The sequence below is a fragment of the Poecilia formosa genome, unplaced genomic scaffold (assembly GCF_000485575.1).
Source record: "Poecilia formosa unplaced genomic scaffold, Poecilia_formosa-5.1.2 Scaffold215, whole genome shotgun sequence".
NCBI classification, from domain to species: domain Eukaryota; kingdom Metazoa; phylum Chordata; class Actinopteri; order Cyprinodontiformes; family Poeciliidae; genus Poecilia; species Poecilia formosa.
Window position 1 is genome coordinate 866,153 of NW_006800154.1, and position 19,986 is coordinate 886,138.

General features: G+C 37.4%; 1 long non-coding RNA gene across 1 annotated transcript in view; it reads left to right on the plus strand.

Moving 5' to 3' along the window:
- Nucleotides 1-3,349: 3,349 nt before the first annotated feature.
- LOC107838124 (uncharacterized) overlaps nucleotides 3,350-19,986 on the plus strand; it is a 24,367-nt gene continuing 7,730 nt past the window's right edge. Inside the window, exon 1 of the long non-coding RNA XR_001664187.1 lies at nucleotides 3,350-3,431. This is a non-coding gene — a long non-coding RNA (uncharacterized LOC107838124). The remainder of the gene's footprint in view (nucleotides 3,432-19,986) is intronic.

Genomic DNA, 19,986 nt, shown 5'->3' on the forward strand with positions numbered 1-19,986 from the left:
ATCCAGGTCAGCAGTGGCTTTATCAAAAAAAGCCTAATTTTGATAAAGCAATGAAAGAGGTGTCAAAAATACTCACATTCTTTAAGTAGAAGTACAGATACATGCCTGGGAAAAAAACTCTGGTACTCTGGTAAAACTCTGGTAAAAGTAAAAGTGCAGTTTAAAAAACTGCTTGTTTTGAAAGGTACTTAAAGTTGCAGAGTTCTGACAAAACTGTGGATCTTAGCTATGTTTGCTGCATGGAAACTGCCTGTATTTTCTGATGTTGACAGGGAAAAAGTTCCATGTTTAGACAAAATCACCAGAACACTGAATCTGGTGTAGTTTTCATGCCAGGCCACTACGTGGCGCTGTGACTTTAGCAAGTTGTCGGGAACTTATCAAACGTTTCTTGTTCAAGGGTTAATTTTCTTTGTAAGGAACACTAATGGAGGGAATGCATCATGGATGTATTATAAGAATCACAATATTAACCCTTGAATTCAAAATTCTGCTCAAGGTTTATTGCATGAACTAAGAAGAGACATGCGGTAGATTATAAATTAGCAGAATAAGTCCATTATTTCAAAGAACATTGCCTGACATGCACTGATGTGTTTACAACTGGCAATTTATCATAGTAGCTTTATTTTTATTGTATTTGGTTAAATCTGTGGAGCACAGTCTGTGGAATAGAAGATTATTAATTAATCTTGAACTCACTATGAAGGCCTTTTGGTCAGGGTGTGAAGTGTGTGCTTATGTGTTCAATCTATTTGGATATGTTTAAAGTCAGATTCTGTGCTTTTCTTAATGTTATTCATTAATGCTTAAAAGATCCCCTAATAGGAATAAACTCATAACAATAATAAATGATTTACTACCAATTTAATGGGATAAGTGAAAATTGCATTTAATTGTAGATGCCCATTTCCATTTGTCAGTTTAGAAAGTGAACAATGTATCTACAGCAGACTTAGTCTTATATCAACTCACTAGCATAACAGTGATTTCATCACTTAATTAATTATGATGTATAAAATGAAGTCACATTTACTTAGACCCAGATATATTTTTCTTTGTCCTGCTGATTTATCCTGATAACAGGCTCTTGGTCCTGTGTGATGCACCATCAGCTTCAAACCCTTCCAGCACAAAAATCTCCACCAGGCTTCTGACAATTAATCATTCAGAGGAGAGGGTTCCATTTGTGGAAAACTGTGTCCATTTTCCACATGGCCGAATAACTGAATAAGTCAACAGCAACAATGTGAGAGAATTTGTTCTTGACTTAGCCATTTCTCAAAATAACTTTCCTGAGGCTGAAATTGAGATGATATGAAAAGGAGAGAAAATAGGTGAAAAAAAAAAAAAAAAAAAAGCAAAGCAAGCTGCCTCTGTGAACTGCCTGACTCGCATGGCTTTCTATGAAATAACAAAAGCTGAGGACTAAGGTCATACTTTATTCAGATTAAAAGCCTCTTGCATTTTTGTTGCCTTAAAGGGCTAATTTAAACCCTGTCAGTTTCTATCTTTGTTTTAGCCGTATCACACTGTTACCGTAATCAAGTGAAGACAACACTTCTGCAGGAGAGAGAGAGAGAGAGACAGAGAGAGAGAGAGTGTGTTAAGCTATGCAGCAAACCTATGCATATGATTTAAGTTAATAATCTTTACCAAGGTTATTTCACTGGTACAAAAGGAAAGTAAGGAATGCTTGAATAACCAGGGTACATTGATTACACCACAGAGAAGTTTCTTTTCTCAGTTTTGACTCTGTTATCCAGGATTTTTTTTTTCTTTGGTTTTAGCTGTTCTGCTCGGGATTTGGAGGCAGGAAAACACTAATTAAAACAATGATGAAGAACGGATTTTCTTATTGTTTTGCCGTGATGGTTGATTAGGTGGATGAAATCATTATCCAACACTTCTGTGTATAATTAGGGGAGATGCTGACAATCTAGCTCAACAAGGATAATTAAGAATTAACACTTCAAGTCCCAGAAAGAGTCATCAGCAGACTGTTTAAGACCTAGCATGGCAGTAATTATGCTTCTTAAATTTTGCTTCTTGGTACAAAAACTAACGCATTGGAAAACAAAAACCAAAATATTGTTTCTTCACTTAGATTGAATTAAAAAAAACAAACAAAAAAAAAATAACCAACGTAATGTGAAATGAAAGAAAAAAATTCACAAGGCTGTCAGTCAGTGGAAAAATATTGGAAATATTTATTGAACTTACTGACTGATTTCTTGCAATGTAAATGGCTATTCAACGAGGTCATTGACAATTGTATTGCATAAAACCTAAAGACATACATAAACTGAACATTTTATTATTACTTTTTACATTGATTATTAAGACAGCTACCAAATCAAAGGGGAGCATCACAACTCACATACCATTTTATGTGGTTCAAATTGAGTATCATAATGAAAATACGGGTTTAACTTACTTTTAGCATGTGTGTTGGTGGACTGGGTGGAGTATTTCTGACACTGTTGATCTGATTTAGATATGACAATGTTTTGTTAAAATGAGATAATGTTTCATGGGAAAAAAAAATCACCTTGTTTAAGACAGAGGTCAGTGGAGAACGGGCAGGTTGAAGATCATAAAAAGGCAGCAGTAGCTTAAGCAAGCTTTTTTTTTTTTTTAATTGCTGATATCCTGAATTTCTGAGATCCTGAAAAGCTGGTCCAACTTGATCAGTCTGATATTTGCATCTTGCAGCTAATAATGTAGCTTGATCATATAATTTCTATAATATGTCGCTGTTAAATAACAGGTTATCTGTAACCATTCCTCATATAACTGGTTTATATAGCTCTATGTATCTGTGTGTGCGTGTGTGTGTGTGTGTTGACATGTTCTTTCTGCTTGAGCAGTACTTCACTATGCAGCTGCTGATTTGTTCTGTCTGGGAGCAGCAACATAAGTCTTGAACTTGTCACATTCTGGCATGATATTGTTTGATAAGAGCACAAGAAAGGCACTTTGCATCCTTTGGGGTTTTCTGCTGCAATAAAAGTACAGCAGTACTGCTTCATAAGCTGAAACAGAACAGTTTTTCTACAGAAATAAAGTACTTATATTTTTCAGTTTTATCTCTTCCCTTTAACCCCCATTTTTAGGGTCTGATCTGTTATCAGGGAATTTCACTAAATGGGAAAAAAGATGGGGACGGAGAGTAATCCAAGCCATCAGTATGCAAAGCATGCCATTTCACATGCAGTTGCACATGGTAAAATAATAAAACAATTACTGTATTTTCTGCACTATAAGGCACACCTAAAAACCCTAACCCCATCCCTACTGACCTGATAATCAGGTCGTCTGCAGGTCATTTAGCACCACGTTCTCCACGAACGGAGAAGGCTGACCATCGTCCGGCCACGCCCCGGCCCAGTCACGGAAGGCTCTCATCGCCGACCGAGTCGGACTGTTTCGTTGATATTCTCTTCAATGCAGCTCCATCTAGTGGATGCATAACGTAACTCCAGTCTCCACTGTAGCATCTATTCTATGTGCCTTATAATGCTGTGCGCCTTATATATGAAAAAAAGTTTTAAAATAGCCCATTGATTGAATATGCGCCTTATAATCCGGTATGCCTTATAGTGCGGAACATATGGTAGTTACACTAAATGCATTCATGCCAAATCTTATGCCCTCTAAGTCAGGACACATGAAGGCACTTGTGCCTTTATGCGTAAAATAAGAGGAAAAAAATAGCCTTGTTTAATTTTACGCCTTCATAAACTCTTCACACTGCCAATATTTCCATTAACAGATAATGTAAAAGTGGACAATGTTTGTGCTTTAGCCTAAATATTTGATGGTTTTATCATCGATAAAACTTAAACTTCCCACCCAAGTGCTCTAAGATATCAGATTTTCAGAGAACATCTTTAAACACTGTAGAACTAGACCTTCTGTATCGTAAAACAGTTTAAAAAAAAAAAAAAAAAACATTAAAGTGTGATCAAATCCTCAGCTTACAAAATCATCACCACGTAAAGACAGCTGATATTTTAGTTATAGCAGACAGTAAAGATAGAAGGAATAGAATGCATTAAGCGGCGGCTTCATTCCACTGTTCCTGTTTGATGCAACTGCAAATCCACACCTGCTCAGCAGACTGATACACAGCTCAATACAACTAGGATGCAGAAAGAAATCAAAGTAACCTATCAGTTTTAATAGTCTGGGGATGGCCTACCAGTAAGGCAGCAAATATTGTCAATAACATAGCAGGACAAAGACAGATGTAGGTGTGTGCGTATGTGTGTGTGTGTTTGTGTCTGTGTGCAGGGGTGTGTGTGTGTGTAACAACCTTAATCAGACCCTTGGGTGCACACACACATTGCAGTTACCAATCATTTAGAAGAAGTTTTCACAACTACTACTTCCTGGATACAGTTTTTAAAGTTTGGTGTAGAAGTTTCTCAGCTTTTACTCATTCCCACATGGATGCATGAATATTACCAGGGAAAGATGTCCATTTGGTTAATGAGCTCTCAAAACAAAAGCTCTAATCTTAAAGATAAATAAGGTGTCTAAATGTACGTCATTTAAAAGTTTACAAATATATTAGCTATTCCTGTGACATCCTCAATCCATTTAGCAACTATTAGCAACTACAAAAACAAAAAAAAAAAAAACGAGGCACACAATCCTCATTAAAGAATATATCAAAGAAAGAAGTGAAATTGCTCTTTATTGTATAGAAAAAGCTGTTAATGTTATTACACTGTGTAACAATATAATGTGAAAATTAGGTTCTACATAAAACAGAATGCTACACAGAAAATGACAAGCTGTTTTCAACTAGCTCAGTTTTTTTTTTTTTTGCCTCTAGGCAAAAATCATTCTCATTACCAAGTTATCAGATACTTGAGCCTACTGAGGAGACATTTATGTTTGTTGTCAATGTGCCAAACTACTCTATACTGCCTTTGGATATGTTTTTATTGTTGGGGACAATGTTACCATGAAGATGTAAAACCTATTCTTACGCTTTGCAGCAGTGTTTATTTTAACGCCTGACAATAAATATTCCATAAGATTTCTAATTTTCTAACAAAGTACCGATGAAGTTGCCATTATTTTCTCCTGCGGTGCCCAGTTAGAAATTTTCTGCACATCATTTAGTGAATCACAAACTAGCTTTGGCAGTACGACAGTCTACATCTGCAGAGTGACAAATGGTTGAGAAGACAACAAAGGTTGTGACAAATTTAGAGTGTTGCCTAAGCAGACGTGAAGACAACGGTAAAAACAGGTTTTTAGAACAAGTTAAAATGAAGTTTCTTTTTTTGTTGTTTTTCTGTCCTTTACATCAGATGGGAAGTATCTAATATTTTGTAAAAAAAAAGGAAAAAAAGTCAAACAAGCAAAACATTTTTTACAAAGACCTTCAACAGTCTCCACAACCTAATTAAAACGCCAGGTAAAAACAATGACATGCTGAATAGTTTCAACATTTTTATTCACAAGTAATGGGACGTTTTTGTTGCACAGTTAATCAGAAAATATAAACATAAGTAGCCTTAGGTTGGCAGTACCTGACCTCCCTACATCCCTGAGCAGTTGTTTTCTCTTGTATTAGTTTTGTAGAAAACTCCTGCTTTTGCGATGTAACAGTTGCTCCAAGATTTGCTTCCTTTTATTCACATGACATTCTCTGACAAACTTAAACAAGCATTTTAAACAAGGTTTTTCTGTAGATTTTTCCAAGATGTCAGTTGGAAGATGGAAAATTCATCCCCAGCTTTTGCCTCCATTTAACCCAGAGGCAGTGAATTAACCAATCACAAGCTAAGAAAGCAATGATGTTGTCATCTTTACTTTCCTAAAACAGTTCAAAGGCATTATAATCCTGGTGTATGTACACTATGAATGTTGAAAAAAGTTATAAAAATAAGTTTGTTCTGGCATTTAGCAAACTATTATTATGCTTGATTGCACACTTCAATGGTTTAATCTATATAAATTTCTTCCTTTGAATAATAATAAAACAAACAACAACTTTGGAACATTTCTTACCTCCCTGCTAACTGGGGCTTTAGCTAATGGATTCAAGTCAGTACATGTCAAGAAAATCCTTTATTACAGCACAACTTTATTTAAAGTTGACACTATTTTCTATAGCTGATAATAGGTGTGAATCTAAGAAGACAAAATGCTGGAACTAAATCAGAAGGTTGTCCTTCCTCTACTCTGCCTCTCAGCTAAAATCTATGCAACCAGCTTCCTCCAGAAGTCGTTAAAAGAAGAATATGTAGACTGTTCAAATCCACAAGTGTAGCAGATTCTCCTGTACCCCCAAGAATCGATGCACTTTGTATTAATATTTCACATTAAAGAAATAATTATTCACACAAAAGACAAAAAGTGGTGCAAAGACAGATGAAGGAGACACAGTTCAGGTCTCTCTCGCTTTCTCTCTGACTGTGTGTCAATATTTACAAATGCCTTGAAGCATCTCTGATTGAATCAGCATGATATCAGATTTGGTGAAAACATGTGGTGTGCTGTTACCCAACATAGAGCTGTCAGTATCCACCAAGAGCCGTAGAGTGTGAATCGCAAAGGCGTGCTCGTCTCGTCGATGCCTTCCTGTCTCAGTGGACTGCCACAAGCTATGTTTGGCTCGAGACTTGAAAACCATTTATTTAGTTTATTTATTAGATTTTTTTTTTTTTTTAAGTGCACCATCTTTCCTTGTGAGTATGGTGTTGTGTATCTGGTCTATTTACAGCATGTATTTTTCATCTAACTTTCTAGACGAGCGGTTTCCTAAAACATGATTGCTCAAAGTGCAATAGGTTTAAAGGTAAAAAAAAAAATAAAAAATTCAATTTGTACTGATTTCTGGTTGTCCCTACTGCACGTCATTTTGATGGATTAAACCCAATCAGATCAAATTTTTGCATGCTCTGCAATTTGCGCAACATATCTTCAACAACCACATTAACAAATTTAGCTGATTTGTTCCTGTACTGCAAGAGACTCAGCCTTACGCTGGATTCAGTTAATTTGAACACAGCGCAAGTTGATGCTTAATGGAGCCTCATCTGTAGCTGTAGATAGGCCTCGCATCTCACTCCACGTTTTGGAATCCAATCTGTACAGAGAATAAAAGAGAAGAGCACCATGCTGGCCTCACCAAGTTTTGATCCTGTGGCATCTTCTCTGTGTGTTCTTCTTCACACTGCCAAGAAAGCTCTGCTCCTGCTGGTTCTGCATCCTGTGTGAAGAATAAACTGAATTTCCAGTTTCTTTATTTAGTGCTGCCTCAATTTAGAAAAGCTAGCAACAATTTCAAATTCTTTCCACCGAGTTTTAAATGACGGGGACACAGGGACGTTGTCCCAGAACAAGAGACCCCCGGGTAGGCGGGCTCAATACGTAGACGTGCAACACCCATGGAAGCAAGCAGTCACCTTTCCAGCTGATTTAGGGTGACCAGTTAAGACAACAGCTACATCTTCATGCTGGAAAAACTAAATAGTATTTTATACACAAGAGAAGAACAGATGTGTAGTCAAGAATGATATTTCTGCACCTGCCTACATTTCCTTCTTTGTGGAAGTAGCTGGGAATTACATTGTCCGTCTTTATTTGCACAATTAGGACAAGCAGATTTCACTTTCTACTCCTGGCTTTGTAAAAAAAACAAAAAAACAAAAAACTTGCTCCCCCCTGTTGTGACTCTAGCAACCCTGAGAAAGAGCAGGTGGTCTTGTTTTGAGTGACCTTTCCCGTCGGGGGAGTCACCAGGGCCAGAGCGGCCTGAGGATAAAGCCACAGGGTCCAGCTGCTTCAACTAGTTAGCAGTAATGAGGGCAAAAAAATAGGCAATAAAGATGGATCTTCTTTCTATCACTGCCTTCCTAAAAAAAAACTTTTACGCTTGTCTGTTTTGTATTTTGCCTGTCTACATGTACAGGTTTGTCTCACTTACTGTATCTTTTTAATGTAAACTTTTAGTAATTCAATTCAATCTCGCATACTTCAAGCATTTCTTTTCACGTAAATTATATTGCAGTTGTTTTCAGTTACTCCAAATTCACATAACAAACATGTTGAGACACTGATTAAAAAAAAGAAAAAAAGAAAAAGAAAACATAGCGTGCTATGACCTACAGAATAATGGGCAAAAGTTACATACGCAACAAGTAAGTTACAAAAAGTCATCGCTAAAGATCTTAAGGTGGTTGTTAGGAAAATCTATGTTACTAGAGAATTCGGTGAAAGGAAAAATGTGTTTGACAAAACAATACCACTCAAGACCAATTCAAGAGATAAGAGGAGGACATTATGCAGAGATATGCGACTTAACTTTATTCTGGAGTCTAAAGGAAAAATGTAGAGTTGATCCAGAGGGGACAAGTTGCTCGAAAGCCTGAAAAGAGCTGTGACTGTCATAATTTGGGGATTAATTTTAATGTTTGTCCACTATATGTTTTGTCAGATCCAAAGTTTGGGCAGCTGTTTACCGGGACATTCTAGAGCAGGGCTGTCAAACTCCAGTCCTCAAGGGCCGCTGTCCTGCAGTTCTTAGATGTGCCACAGGTACAAAAAAACGCTCGAATGAAATGGCTTAACTACCCCCTTCTTGTGTAGCTAAGTTCTCCAGAGCCTTGCTAATGACCTAATTATTGTATTCAGGTGTGGTGCAGCAGAGGCACATCTAAAAGTTGCAGGGCAGTGACCCCCCAGGACTGGAGTTTGACACCTGTGTTCTAGAGCACTGTGTGCTTGCCTCTGCTGATAAGCTTTATGGAGATGCTGATTTCATCATCCAGGGTTTAGCACGTGGCAGTACTACCAAAAGTACCAATACCTTCTTTAATGACCACCACATTATGAGCGTCCTTGATTGACTAGCAAACTCACCTGATTTATTACGAAGAGGAAGATGAGCGACTCCAGACCCAACAAGCAGAGGAGCTGATACCCTAAAACTTTAACACCTCAGTAGCGCCATATCTTAATTCCTTCATGCCATGCTACACTGACGCTGCAGAAATTCATGCAAAGAGAACCCAAGCCTAGACCAGACGTCTGATTTTTCATATTCTGTTTTCATGCCCTGATTGACATATAGTTCCTCGCTCGTTTTTTTTTTTTTACGTCCCTACGTTTAATAAGTTTTGTCCTTTAAATTTCTCAGTGATTGCTCTCGTTAGTGGCTGTCTGCACATTGGCTTGGTCTCTTCACCACAAGGCTTAACAGGTTGCCGTAGTGCTACTGTGTGCAAGCAGAGAGCCCCAGTGACAGAAAGGGAGTGAGCATGTACAGAGCTTCAGGGGAAACATATTGATGGGGAAACTCAGACTGACTTAACACCTGTTATAACACTGGAAAAAGCCCCAGTATGCTGAGGGGTAACATTTAGTGGTGGTCCTGGGCATTTGCGGCCCACCTAAAGCACTGCCACAGTGTCGCTTTCGTAGTTTTCTCAGCACACATGCTTCTAGGTCTTTGTTTGAAATTGTTTTGTTTTTCTGTCTGGAAAAAATATGTTCAAAACAGCATATGTTCTGTTTACTTTGCTTTGTGTTTTAAGCTTTCAGATTTGATTGGTTATTCAAATGACACCTCTGATTGCTTTTGTTTAACCTCTATTTTCAAAAGCACAACAAGCCAGTTGCAAACACTCGTCAAAATGCCACTGTAAAGTGTGGAGTGAGTAACACTAGAGAAAAACAGCCCAGTTTTTGCTGGAAGGGTGTTTAGCAACAAATCGTCCATAAATGCTTCTTAACTAGCAGAGACACCAAATAACTGTGAAACTACTGGGTGATCCTCTCTTGCCAAGAGGCACAGCACACTCTTTACTCCTGCGCAGCAGTTTGACTTCCTATTCAGCAGTCACGGCAGAGTTTGCTGAACTGCAGGCTTTATGAGAAAATCACTATAAATGCTGGTACTTGATCTTTTCCCGAGGTTGTGAAGGTTATTCCACAAATCTGCCAGAGGATATGGATTAAATCTGTCCTCTGTGCCCTTTTTTTTTTTTTTGCTAATTTTTCTCATCTTTGCAAAGTTCCTGAACTTTCGTGGGATTTTTTTTTTTTTTCCGCAGCTCCTAATCTACTAAATAAAAGGCCTGTGGAGATCATTAACAGATCTCAGTTCCAAAGTGATTTAATCTGGAACTTGAGGAGGGAAGCTTTTGGATTAAAAACCAGTAAATAAGATGTGTTGGTGTTTTGGCTTCCCAGAACTTGTTTCTCTTTCTCTTAGGTGAAATGATGGGGTGGTCACTCTCTACAGCTGCACATCCATTGTGTCCCGTCTTCTCCATATCCTGACAAGTATTTAAGAAAGGATCAGACACTTCTCTAGCACTAAATCATTACAATCACTACTGAGACAACTGCCACTCCCAAAGTATGTACTACAATTGATCTTTGGTGATCTATTTCCTTCATTCTTCCGCTGCAGAATCACTCTGTTTTAGGGAGATTTTATCCTGCATTTCTCCAGCTGATCAAACTCCTTCTTCCCATAAGGACCCTCAACTTTGTGTTCAGTTTCCACAACTCCTCTACAAAGATATCGCGTGCCTGTCTACAAAACTGTTGTCTTTATGAGCTTGATTAGCGCTTCTCCTTTGGTTTTAACCCAGGAATTTCTGTTTATATCCAATCAGCTAAAACTGGCTTTAATTTAAGTTCGAGAAAAGTGAAGAAGCCTTCTTTCAGCAAGCTGACCTGCAGCGCACAGAAACGAGAGAAAACCTTTTTTTTTTCTGTTTAGATTTTATTGGCTCTAGGCCTTTTATTTAAGACTGGTCAAACAGGATAGCGTGTTGAGAGAGACAGTGAAGACATGTGGGCAAAGGTCATCAGGCTGTGACCCCAGGAGGCATCCATGATGGCCGTATCGAAGACTAAGGACTATAAGTCACTACTATCCTATTATTTTGACCCCAGGAACAATAGAAAATCTTTCTTTTTTTTTCCTTTTTTAGGAACTTGGCTTCTTCTCACCACTGCTGCTAGTCACCACCTCACCTCAGACGGCTGACTCTCCCAGGTCTGGATATCGATAGAAAACAAGCAAGTATTGGAAATTATAATCACTGCTGTAATGTCAAAGACATGTCACAATTCTCAAAATTGAAGAAAAACTGACGATATGAATTTTGCAGCACAGATGTTTTTGTGCCCTTTATGATAATGTCATGACATGGTAATTATGTAAATGTTCTTCTCTGCCACGGCATGCCCCAGTCTTTTTACGTTCCAACAGACACAATATTTGACAGTGGACATATCACGTAGGATGCATGCTGCTTCAATATAATCTGTAGGATTTGGATTCGGATTTAAAGCCCAGAAAACTACCACTAAACACATGCAGATGCATGCTCCAGAGCACCTAAAGTCTGATTGTAACGGGCCTCACATTTTTACGAATGCAAAACAAGCTTAAACAAAACGATTTTATTGAAATGAATAGATGTTTTTCTCGGTAACTGCTTGAGGTAATGCATTGTTAAGCTTCTGCAATCTTTGTAATAGGAGACACTGTAATGAAAAATGAAAATTCTGATGAGAAAGTCACTTCTATAAACCCAGTTAATCAATCACAAAGAGCCTACTGCATGCAGTTAGCTGAAGCATTGCACAAAAACAACTTGATTACAGTTGCTGTTGATTCAGAGAAGTGTGATGTTAAAACTGACGTGAACTGCTTGCAAATTACGAAAAGCAACAGCTGCCACACTCATTTAACACTTTGCACACTCTCCTTGTATCTACATACAAAAGCCACCGGGATCGATGTGGAGTCACAGAGTGTTCCTACAATGGGAAATCAATGACCACAAACATTCATTATGGGAAAATTGTCACAAAGGGTTTATGTTTGTTTTTTTTTCTTTTTTTACTGCCCAGTGGTGAGGGTTGGACTTCTTGTAGCGTCGGAGCCCACCTCTGACATAAGAGAGTGAGCTGCTGAAGTCACACCTTTTATTTACTGCAATGAGCTTTTTATGTGTGTGTGTGTGTGTTTTTTTTTTTGATTACTCTAAATGGATTTGCCAGTGGGATATTCAAGCATTGTACACATCTGTATTTTTATTTTTTATTTTCCACTTTGTGGCATGAAATATTAATGCTTGTTGTGTGCGCCTCAGTCAGAATCTGACAGCTCTGAAAATACAGGCTATGGATTTAAACACAGACAAACAGAGGCGGTGTACAGAAGCTGAATTAAAACTGCAGAAACTGAACTCAACAAGTTCCTGAATATTATTTTTAACTAAAAATTTCTGAGAGGTTTTCAAGTTGCTTTCTACATATTTAAGAGCTTAGATTTAATTGGTGACACACACAAATGGGCAATTGCAATAGACTGTAATCTATGTCCTTATTCCACATTCCTTGTCTCTTTCTTCTGCTTTGTCTTTTTTTTTCTTGTCTCTGGATAGCAATCAATAGTTATTATCTGCTGAGTGTTGCGGTAGACACAGCATAGAGCCCCCCGTTCTGAGTTGATGGTGCTTTTTCATTATAGCTGACACTAGTCTAAACAAAGCAGGCCTATTTGCCTGCCACCAGACAAACACTGTCTCCATAATGGCACCAGATAAAAGAGGAGCAGAAGGGAAAATTGAATTTCACATAATGGTGAATCAGTATCTCAGGACTTTTCTCACTCCATTTTTTCCCATCTCTTACTTCATTCTTTGAAGTATTTGGCTAATACACACAAAAAAATGTGTGGATGTTATTTTCTTACATAATGTCACCAGGCTGTCCATCCCTAAATCTTTCCTACATTTCCTCCAATTTACATCCAATTTCAGGTAATTTATCATCCATCCTTCCCTTCCGTCTGTCTGTGCACTGGTTTGTCCTTCCACTCATTTATCTGGCTGCTCGGCTCACCTCATAGGAGGCGGGGTTGTTTTGTTTTTGACGGGGTTGTTGTTTCGTAAAATAAATAAATGATATCTGCGCAGCAGAGTGGAAAGCATAACGAATGGCACTTGGAGAAAAGGCAATTTAGGGAGAAGTGTGCAGGCTGCCACGGCAACAGAATGGGTTTTTACTGTGAAGTATAACCAATGCATTACAAAACACATCACCAGAGGTTTATTGAAAAAGCCAAGCACACCTCGCTCCCCCCCTTTGCCCCCTTCCCCATCCAATGAAAATGCCCGACATTATCATTGCCTACATGGTTCAACGCTGAAAGTCAGTCTGAGAAAGTCGGGGCAGGCACTTATTGCTGAGGCTGAGGAGAACTTGAGGAATGACAGAGCAAGAGGTGGTCGTTTTACAATTCACTTACACATGTATGGGCAAGTACGGTTCCTGACACACAGCGTGGGGCTCTGATGTCACATCCTTTCATTTATTTACCTCCCCCAGTTTGTTATTAGTATGATGCCGGAGTACAAGGAGAATCCGTGAGAAGCACGTCGCCTATGAAAGCTGATGCATAGTGGACAAAAGAAACCCATTGAAAAGTAAAAACTAAATATTTGCACGTTATGATATCAATAAAATTAAACTAACTAAGTATCTGTGACTGCATTGTGTCTGTAATTTATTAAATGCACAATTAAATTAAATGTCACATTTGTAATTTAAAATGTTAATTTGCTGTGTCTTGAAATCAAGTGTGATTTCTGCATTCGTTTAAGTATTTCATGTTTTCTGTTCTAAAGTCCATTACGAAGTAATTTAAAGTCATCAAACAGACCCTTAATTTGATCCTTTAACCTGATTAACGACTCATTTCCAGAAACATTTACCTTGTTTTTAATTGTCTGTATCATTTGATTTGTATTTCATTAAGGTTGCAGTTTGATGATGTTTTGATGTTTTTGCTCTCTTTGTGAAGCACTTAGCCATGTTTTATCTGCGAGCCAATATCATTTCCTTTTAAAACAAAGTATGTAAAATCAAGTTTATGTAATTTATTTTGACATTTATGTCATGTAGGTTTTTAATAAAACATCTTAAGATTTATATAACATAGATATATTCATTTATTTATTACATGTACTTCAACATTTTTATTTTCTCATCTAAACATGTTTACATACATACAGATATATGAAATACAGGTAAGTAAGGCCGCCCACACACACTTTAGCTGTTAAATTTCAAATACTTGAACTGTATCTGAAACAGTGACAGTACACTTGTCTGACACTGAGAAGATGACAACTGAAGAAAATAACAGGAATTTTACTTTATGAAACCTGCAGGAAGAAATTGTAAGATTGCTTTTTAAAAAAAAAAAATTGCATTGATTCAAATTTGTAATAAAATATCATGGGATTAGTTGGGGTACTTTTCAACTGCTACAGCAAGAGACTTGGCTGGCCTGGTTCAGAAACACCTTTAGTTGTTCTTAGTTTACACGTTCGGTTGTTTTTTCTCATTCCTTTAGACTCAGTATACATCCTGAGGCTTATATTCTCTGTTCACTTACCAGAATAAAATTGTGCCATTACTTAATCACAACTTGTAGTAGAGAGATTGTTGCTATCATTTTTACACAAACCCCTCTGATGTAGATTGCGTGCCCTGTGCTGCACGCTTGACTTAAAATGCGGCTGCTGCAGTTATTGTTGTGAATGCAGGTGGGGTGCTATGAACAGTTGTGTTTTAACTTGTACAGAGAAAACAGCATTCGATGTACGTTACCCACGGTGTGGCTAAATGAGACCATTTAGTCAGAAACAGTCCAGTGAAAATTGTAGACCACAACGGGGAAGAATAAATGAAATGAATTGTGCTGGTAAGCCAGATTGCTCAACACAAGTGGTATATTGTTCAATTGGGTATAACGTAACAGCTTAAAAATTGTATAGTAATTAAACAGACACCCTTAAAAGAGGGCTCCACCAGGTTAGTGACAATGCTGGTAGACTACAACTGAATCACAACTAAGTTCTTGAAGTTTAATTTACGGTGGCCTACAGGTACAAATGCGCAGCAGCGGAGAAAAGATGCAAACAAAACAAGCAAATGAAATGCAGAGATTTAGATTGACATTTTAGACCCCATGGCTAAAATTGCAATTGCAAAAAATATAAAGGAAAAACATGATATAGAAATGTCAGCATTCTGCATTTCACCACATTTAAGGACAAATTGATAACTTTAATTTAAGCTGCAACAAAAACAAACAAACAAAAAAAAACGTGTGTCTCTGAATGGTTGTAAGATATGTGTGTTTTCAGGCGTGTTTAGAAGGACAGCATTTTGAAAATGATGCTAAAACCTTTATGAGAATGACAATTTTCTGTCAAAACAGCAAGAACACACCAGCGTGGAAATGAAATGTGTCGCAATAAAATGAGCGCAGCCTCATTTACAGATATGACTTGCCTTTGCTGAGATTAGTTCTCAATAACGGGTTGATTTCATCCCACTCTGTTGTTCTATATAGATTTTTCTGGGCTTTGCCGAGTGGGGGGTGGGAGGTTTTTTAGTTATCACTGAGAATTATTATAGCTAGATGTATGCTCTGCTATATGCAACATGTCTTGTGCATTCAAGGAATTTACCCTGCATACTAATGAACAATGATAGCTACCTTACTGACCAACTCCACATTCACAAACCAGTCTACTTTGTTAATAACTAGCTCTCATTAAGATGGCAGAAAACTGCTAGTGTATTTTCTATTTAGGAATTTACATTGGAGAATTAATAATTTTGCCTATTGGTGGGTGTTTTTATGGCATTTTCAACAAGTGTATTGGTGTTTAAGAAGTATTTACTTCCGTCAGGTGTATCTTCTGGGAGCTATAGAGAATGTGTTTGTAATCTCTGCAGTCCAAATACATAATGTAATGATGATAAGATAAGCTATACCACTGTGTGTTTGCTTCCTGACTAAAGGGAGGGAAAGGGAACATCTGCAATAAGTAATAACAGAGCCCCACTATCAGCAAACAGATAAATGTCCTGTAGGGGACTTTGTATATATATTACAAATTAAATGGAATACAACTCAAAAGTCGACTCTCTGTAATGCTGAAGAGATCTTCTAGATGTCACTGGTGATGGTTTTACAGGGCTTTACATTTCATGCATTTTACTTATTTTTGTAGCAGAAATGGATTATTCAGACTTTACTTTGGAGCTTGTGCAACAGTTCGGTGAAGATATTGTGGATTCCTGTCAGACTTAATACCTGCAGCCCAAATGAAGTTATGTACAAGCTTTTGTAGTTTTCTAATTCAAAAATAGAAAACAAACCTAATATTTGACATTTTGCATTTATTTATTTTGTTTTGCCACACCATTAACAAACAGAGCCCCAAACCAAATACATACCTAATTATGATGAATGTGAACTATTACACCACTAATGTGCATCAAAGCTGTTTATTAAAAATGCTTTTTGGGACAAAAAAAAAAAAATCATTTAGAACCATAGTTCTCAAACTGTCTGACTGGTTGCACCTGGGCAGGTCTTGTAGCACTCAGATGACAATATTAATGTTGCTATTATTTGCAAAATAAATATACATCCAATCCAATTATATTTGTAAAACACTTTAAAAATCAAAAGTGGACCAAAATGCTGTACAAAAAAAATGAAACATATTAAAATGAATAAAATGCAAACATATATTTTAAAAAGAAACATTAACAAAAGCTGTGTAAAAGAGAAACATTAATACAATCAAAAGGTATAGAAAAATACGGGTTTTAGAAATGGTATTTAAAGGCAGACAGTGAGGAGGCCTGTTTGATGTGAAAAAGAAGACCATTCCATAGTTAGGACAGTGGTGTCAAACTGTGGTCGAGGCCCAGAGTCCTGCGACTTTTAAATGAGTCCCTTGGCCTACACACTTGAAATACGTGGCTATACTGCTTCAGTAGCATGCAGTTAAGCTCCACAGAGCTCAGCTGATGAGCTAATATTAGAGCCAGGTGTCCTGAAACAGAAAGAAATCTAAAGGTTGCAGGACACTGACCCATGAGACTCCTGGTTTAGGAGCTACCGCAACAAAGGCATGGTCACCTCTAAGCTTGGATTTTGTTATTGGTAATCTCAGGAGCGGTGAACTGAGACACAGGAGACGGAAAGATAAAGCTTGATATCCTCTGTTCTCTGGGACCACAATGGAGGAAGACATATGCAAACACCTGTAGCCCAGAAGGCCTAGAGCCGTAGCATACATGTATACAGAAAACAACTGAAGAAAACATACCTACTTAATTGTGCTATAAAATGATACTGTGTGTCTGGAAAATATTACCCCCCCTTAATCCTATTTAAACCCAAATTTGTTTTTAAACATTGAAGCAATATCAGTGTTTTTACATGTGACTGCATTGTAAAACTTTTCATAATCGGGAAACAAATTAGTGAGATCGTTTTGGTCTATAAGGGAAGATTCAGGTATCATATGCTCATCCTCTATAAAAGTTTAAAACTTTTCCTCTTCAGTTTTTAGTATCCATCCCTTTTTGTGAATAAAGGTGTCTGTCTTTTGAGTTGTCATCACAAAACTGCAGAAAATTGATTTTTCTTTTTTTTTTTACATTCAAAAGCAGGAGCATCACAATACATGGTCCTTACCCATTATTGATTATCCTTCAACATATTTTGACATGAACTCTTTGGAGAATTCTTCCAAAAAAGAAAATAAAGAAGAATAGAGAAACTGTTTTTACAAATCAGTAGAAGTATATACCATAACTAATGCCTCCAGCTAACGGCGAAGAGGGTTTGCAGCTACACAGAGCACAAATAAATCACTTTTCAAAATGCATTTGCATTGTCAGTGTCACAGAATGAATGTGACAGTGAAGAAGATAACCTCTAAAGTACCCCCAAACCGTATTACTCAACTTAAAGTCTGCTTAGTAGATTGATGGTCATTATCACTATTTTCTACCTTATCATAAAGCTAACCATTATCAGAACATGTCTAACCCTAAACCTAATGCCGAACCCAAAAACAGCACTGCTCTCTTTTAGGGCACAAGCTTTTGGTCCCGTCAGGAACAACTGATCCTCACAATGTAATATTTGTTGGAAAAATTGACCTCACAAGGGGAGAATTGATCAAATGCATACACACATTTCTATTTATAGTACATTAAAGCTATTACAATAACATAGCAGTTTTATAAGTCTGCCTTACCTAAACTCACACTAGGTCTGCTCCCCCCAACTACTTCTCATTGAGTATTTGGAGAATGTCACTTAAATTCAATTATTTGTATCGACTGAATAAACTGAGTGAACAGACATGGGTCCCCACAACGTAACTAAAACTCATGAAAATTCAAAGGTGCAAAGAGATGGTCACCTTCATGCTCAGTGGGATGCTTCCTGAAGCACAAAAATGTTACCAAAACATTGTCATTCTGTGCAAAGACAGAGGCCAAAGGCCAGAGAAAGGGCAGTACACCCCAGCCAGGGAGGCTGGAAGGAAAAAAGTATTTCTTCTTTTAGAGAGCAATTGTGTTTATAAAAAGATTTATGAATAAGTGATGTAGCATACCTTTAAGCTTTTGTGTGAGGCTTTTAAAAAAGTGAATTAGGAAAAAGAGGAAGACAGTTATGCATTGCACAAACAAATACGTTAATCTCTTGTGAATATGATCACGTATTGTATGTGCTGTGTAATCCTGGTTTAAGCTAATTGATATTTGGATTAAACATTTGATTTTACCCTTAAATAACTATTTACTTTTTCTGGTTAGGATCTCAAAGTATTTTTTACATCCCGCCATAAACAGAAAATGTGGCAACCAGATTTTTTTTTTCTTTTCCTTCATCTTGCATGTCATGAAGTTTGCAATGACATTGGCAAAACTGCAGAAAATTCATGCCAATGTTTTCAGTGGCCCTAATTATTCACTAGAAATGTGTTGTCTGTTTGTCCTGATAAGCAATTGGCACATTCTTTTTGCTACAATCATATGAGCAGAGCTGATTTTGCTTGCAACACTTCGGTTTCTGCTCATAACCAGTGTCTTCTGTCTCACACGCTCTTAAACTTAAATGTGTTCTGGTTTCATTTAAATTTATTAAGAAATGCTAATACTAAGCAATTTATTTTCTTTTTGTTTTTCAGCTTGCAACGATACTTAAGAAATCTGCAACTTTCTATAAAAAAAAAAAATAAAATTGACACAACTTTAGAAAATTACTGGTTAAAGTATTTCAACAATCTTTGTTTTTTAGGGCTGAAGCTGAAGGCTTAAACTGCATGCACTGATAGATAACAGGTGTGTGGTCCTCCATTGTGGGCATTTGTATTCCCAACACTTTATTTAAGAACATGTGTGTGCGAGAGCAGGAGGATAAAAAAAGACAGTCCAATCAATTAGGCTTTCAAGCGCTCTGCTTTGCTTGCTCCCCACTAATCAGATACAACCCTAATTCTTTGCCAAAAAGCACACACAAGGAGTCCACCATAGTGAAGAGTGAGACACAGCCATGTCAAATCATCAAGGAGCCAATGGGAGACGCCACTTGGATATTTTTGGTGTCCAACTGGAAGATCCAACGTTGGAAATGCCCACCTCAGAGACACTTTCACATCTTCCCTAGTGGTGGTAAAGTGGATGTTTAGAAAGCAGTGTAAACTTCAGAGCAATCCTCCTGTGTAATGATCCGACAGCTGTGACCTTCACGGGAATGTGTCCAATGACCTCACAGGGGGGAATGCTCTATAATCGGACAAGCATCTCTTCTGAAAATGCAGTAAAAAACAAGGCATGATTGACTAGAAGTGGAGAGAAGCTATAGGAGACGATAATTTATCTGGGTCTAAGCTTCCTAAACAGAGTCGGGGTTGTGTCTGGATAAGGTTAGGGTAGAGACTTGTAACAGATTAGGAGTGCATCATACACAAAGATGGAAATCACAGTGCATTATGAAAGCAAACAATGCTGAACATCCCATTTGGCTCCTTCCGAAAGGAACAAAGAAACCTTGAAATTTCTCTTTTTTTTCCTGAGTTTTTTGAAAATGGGTTAAAAACTACA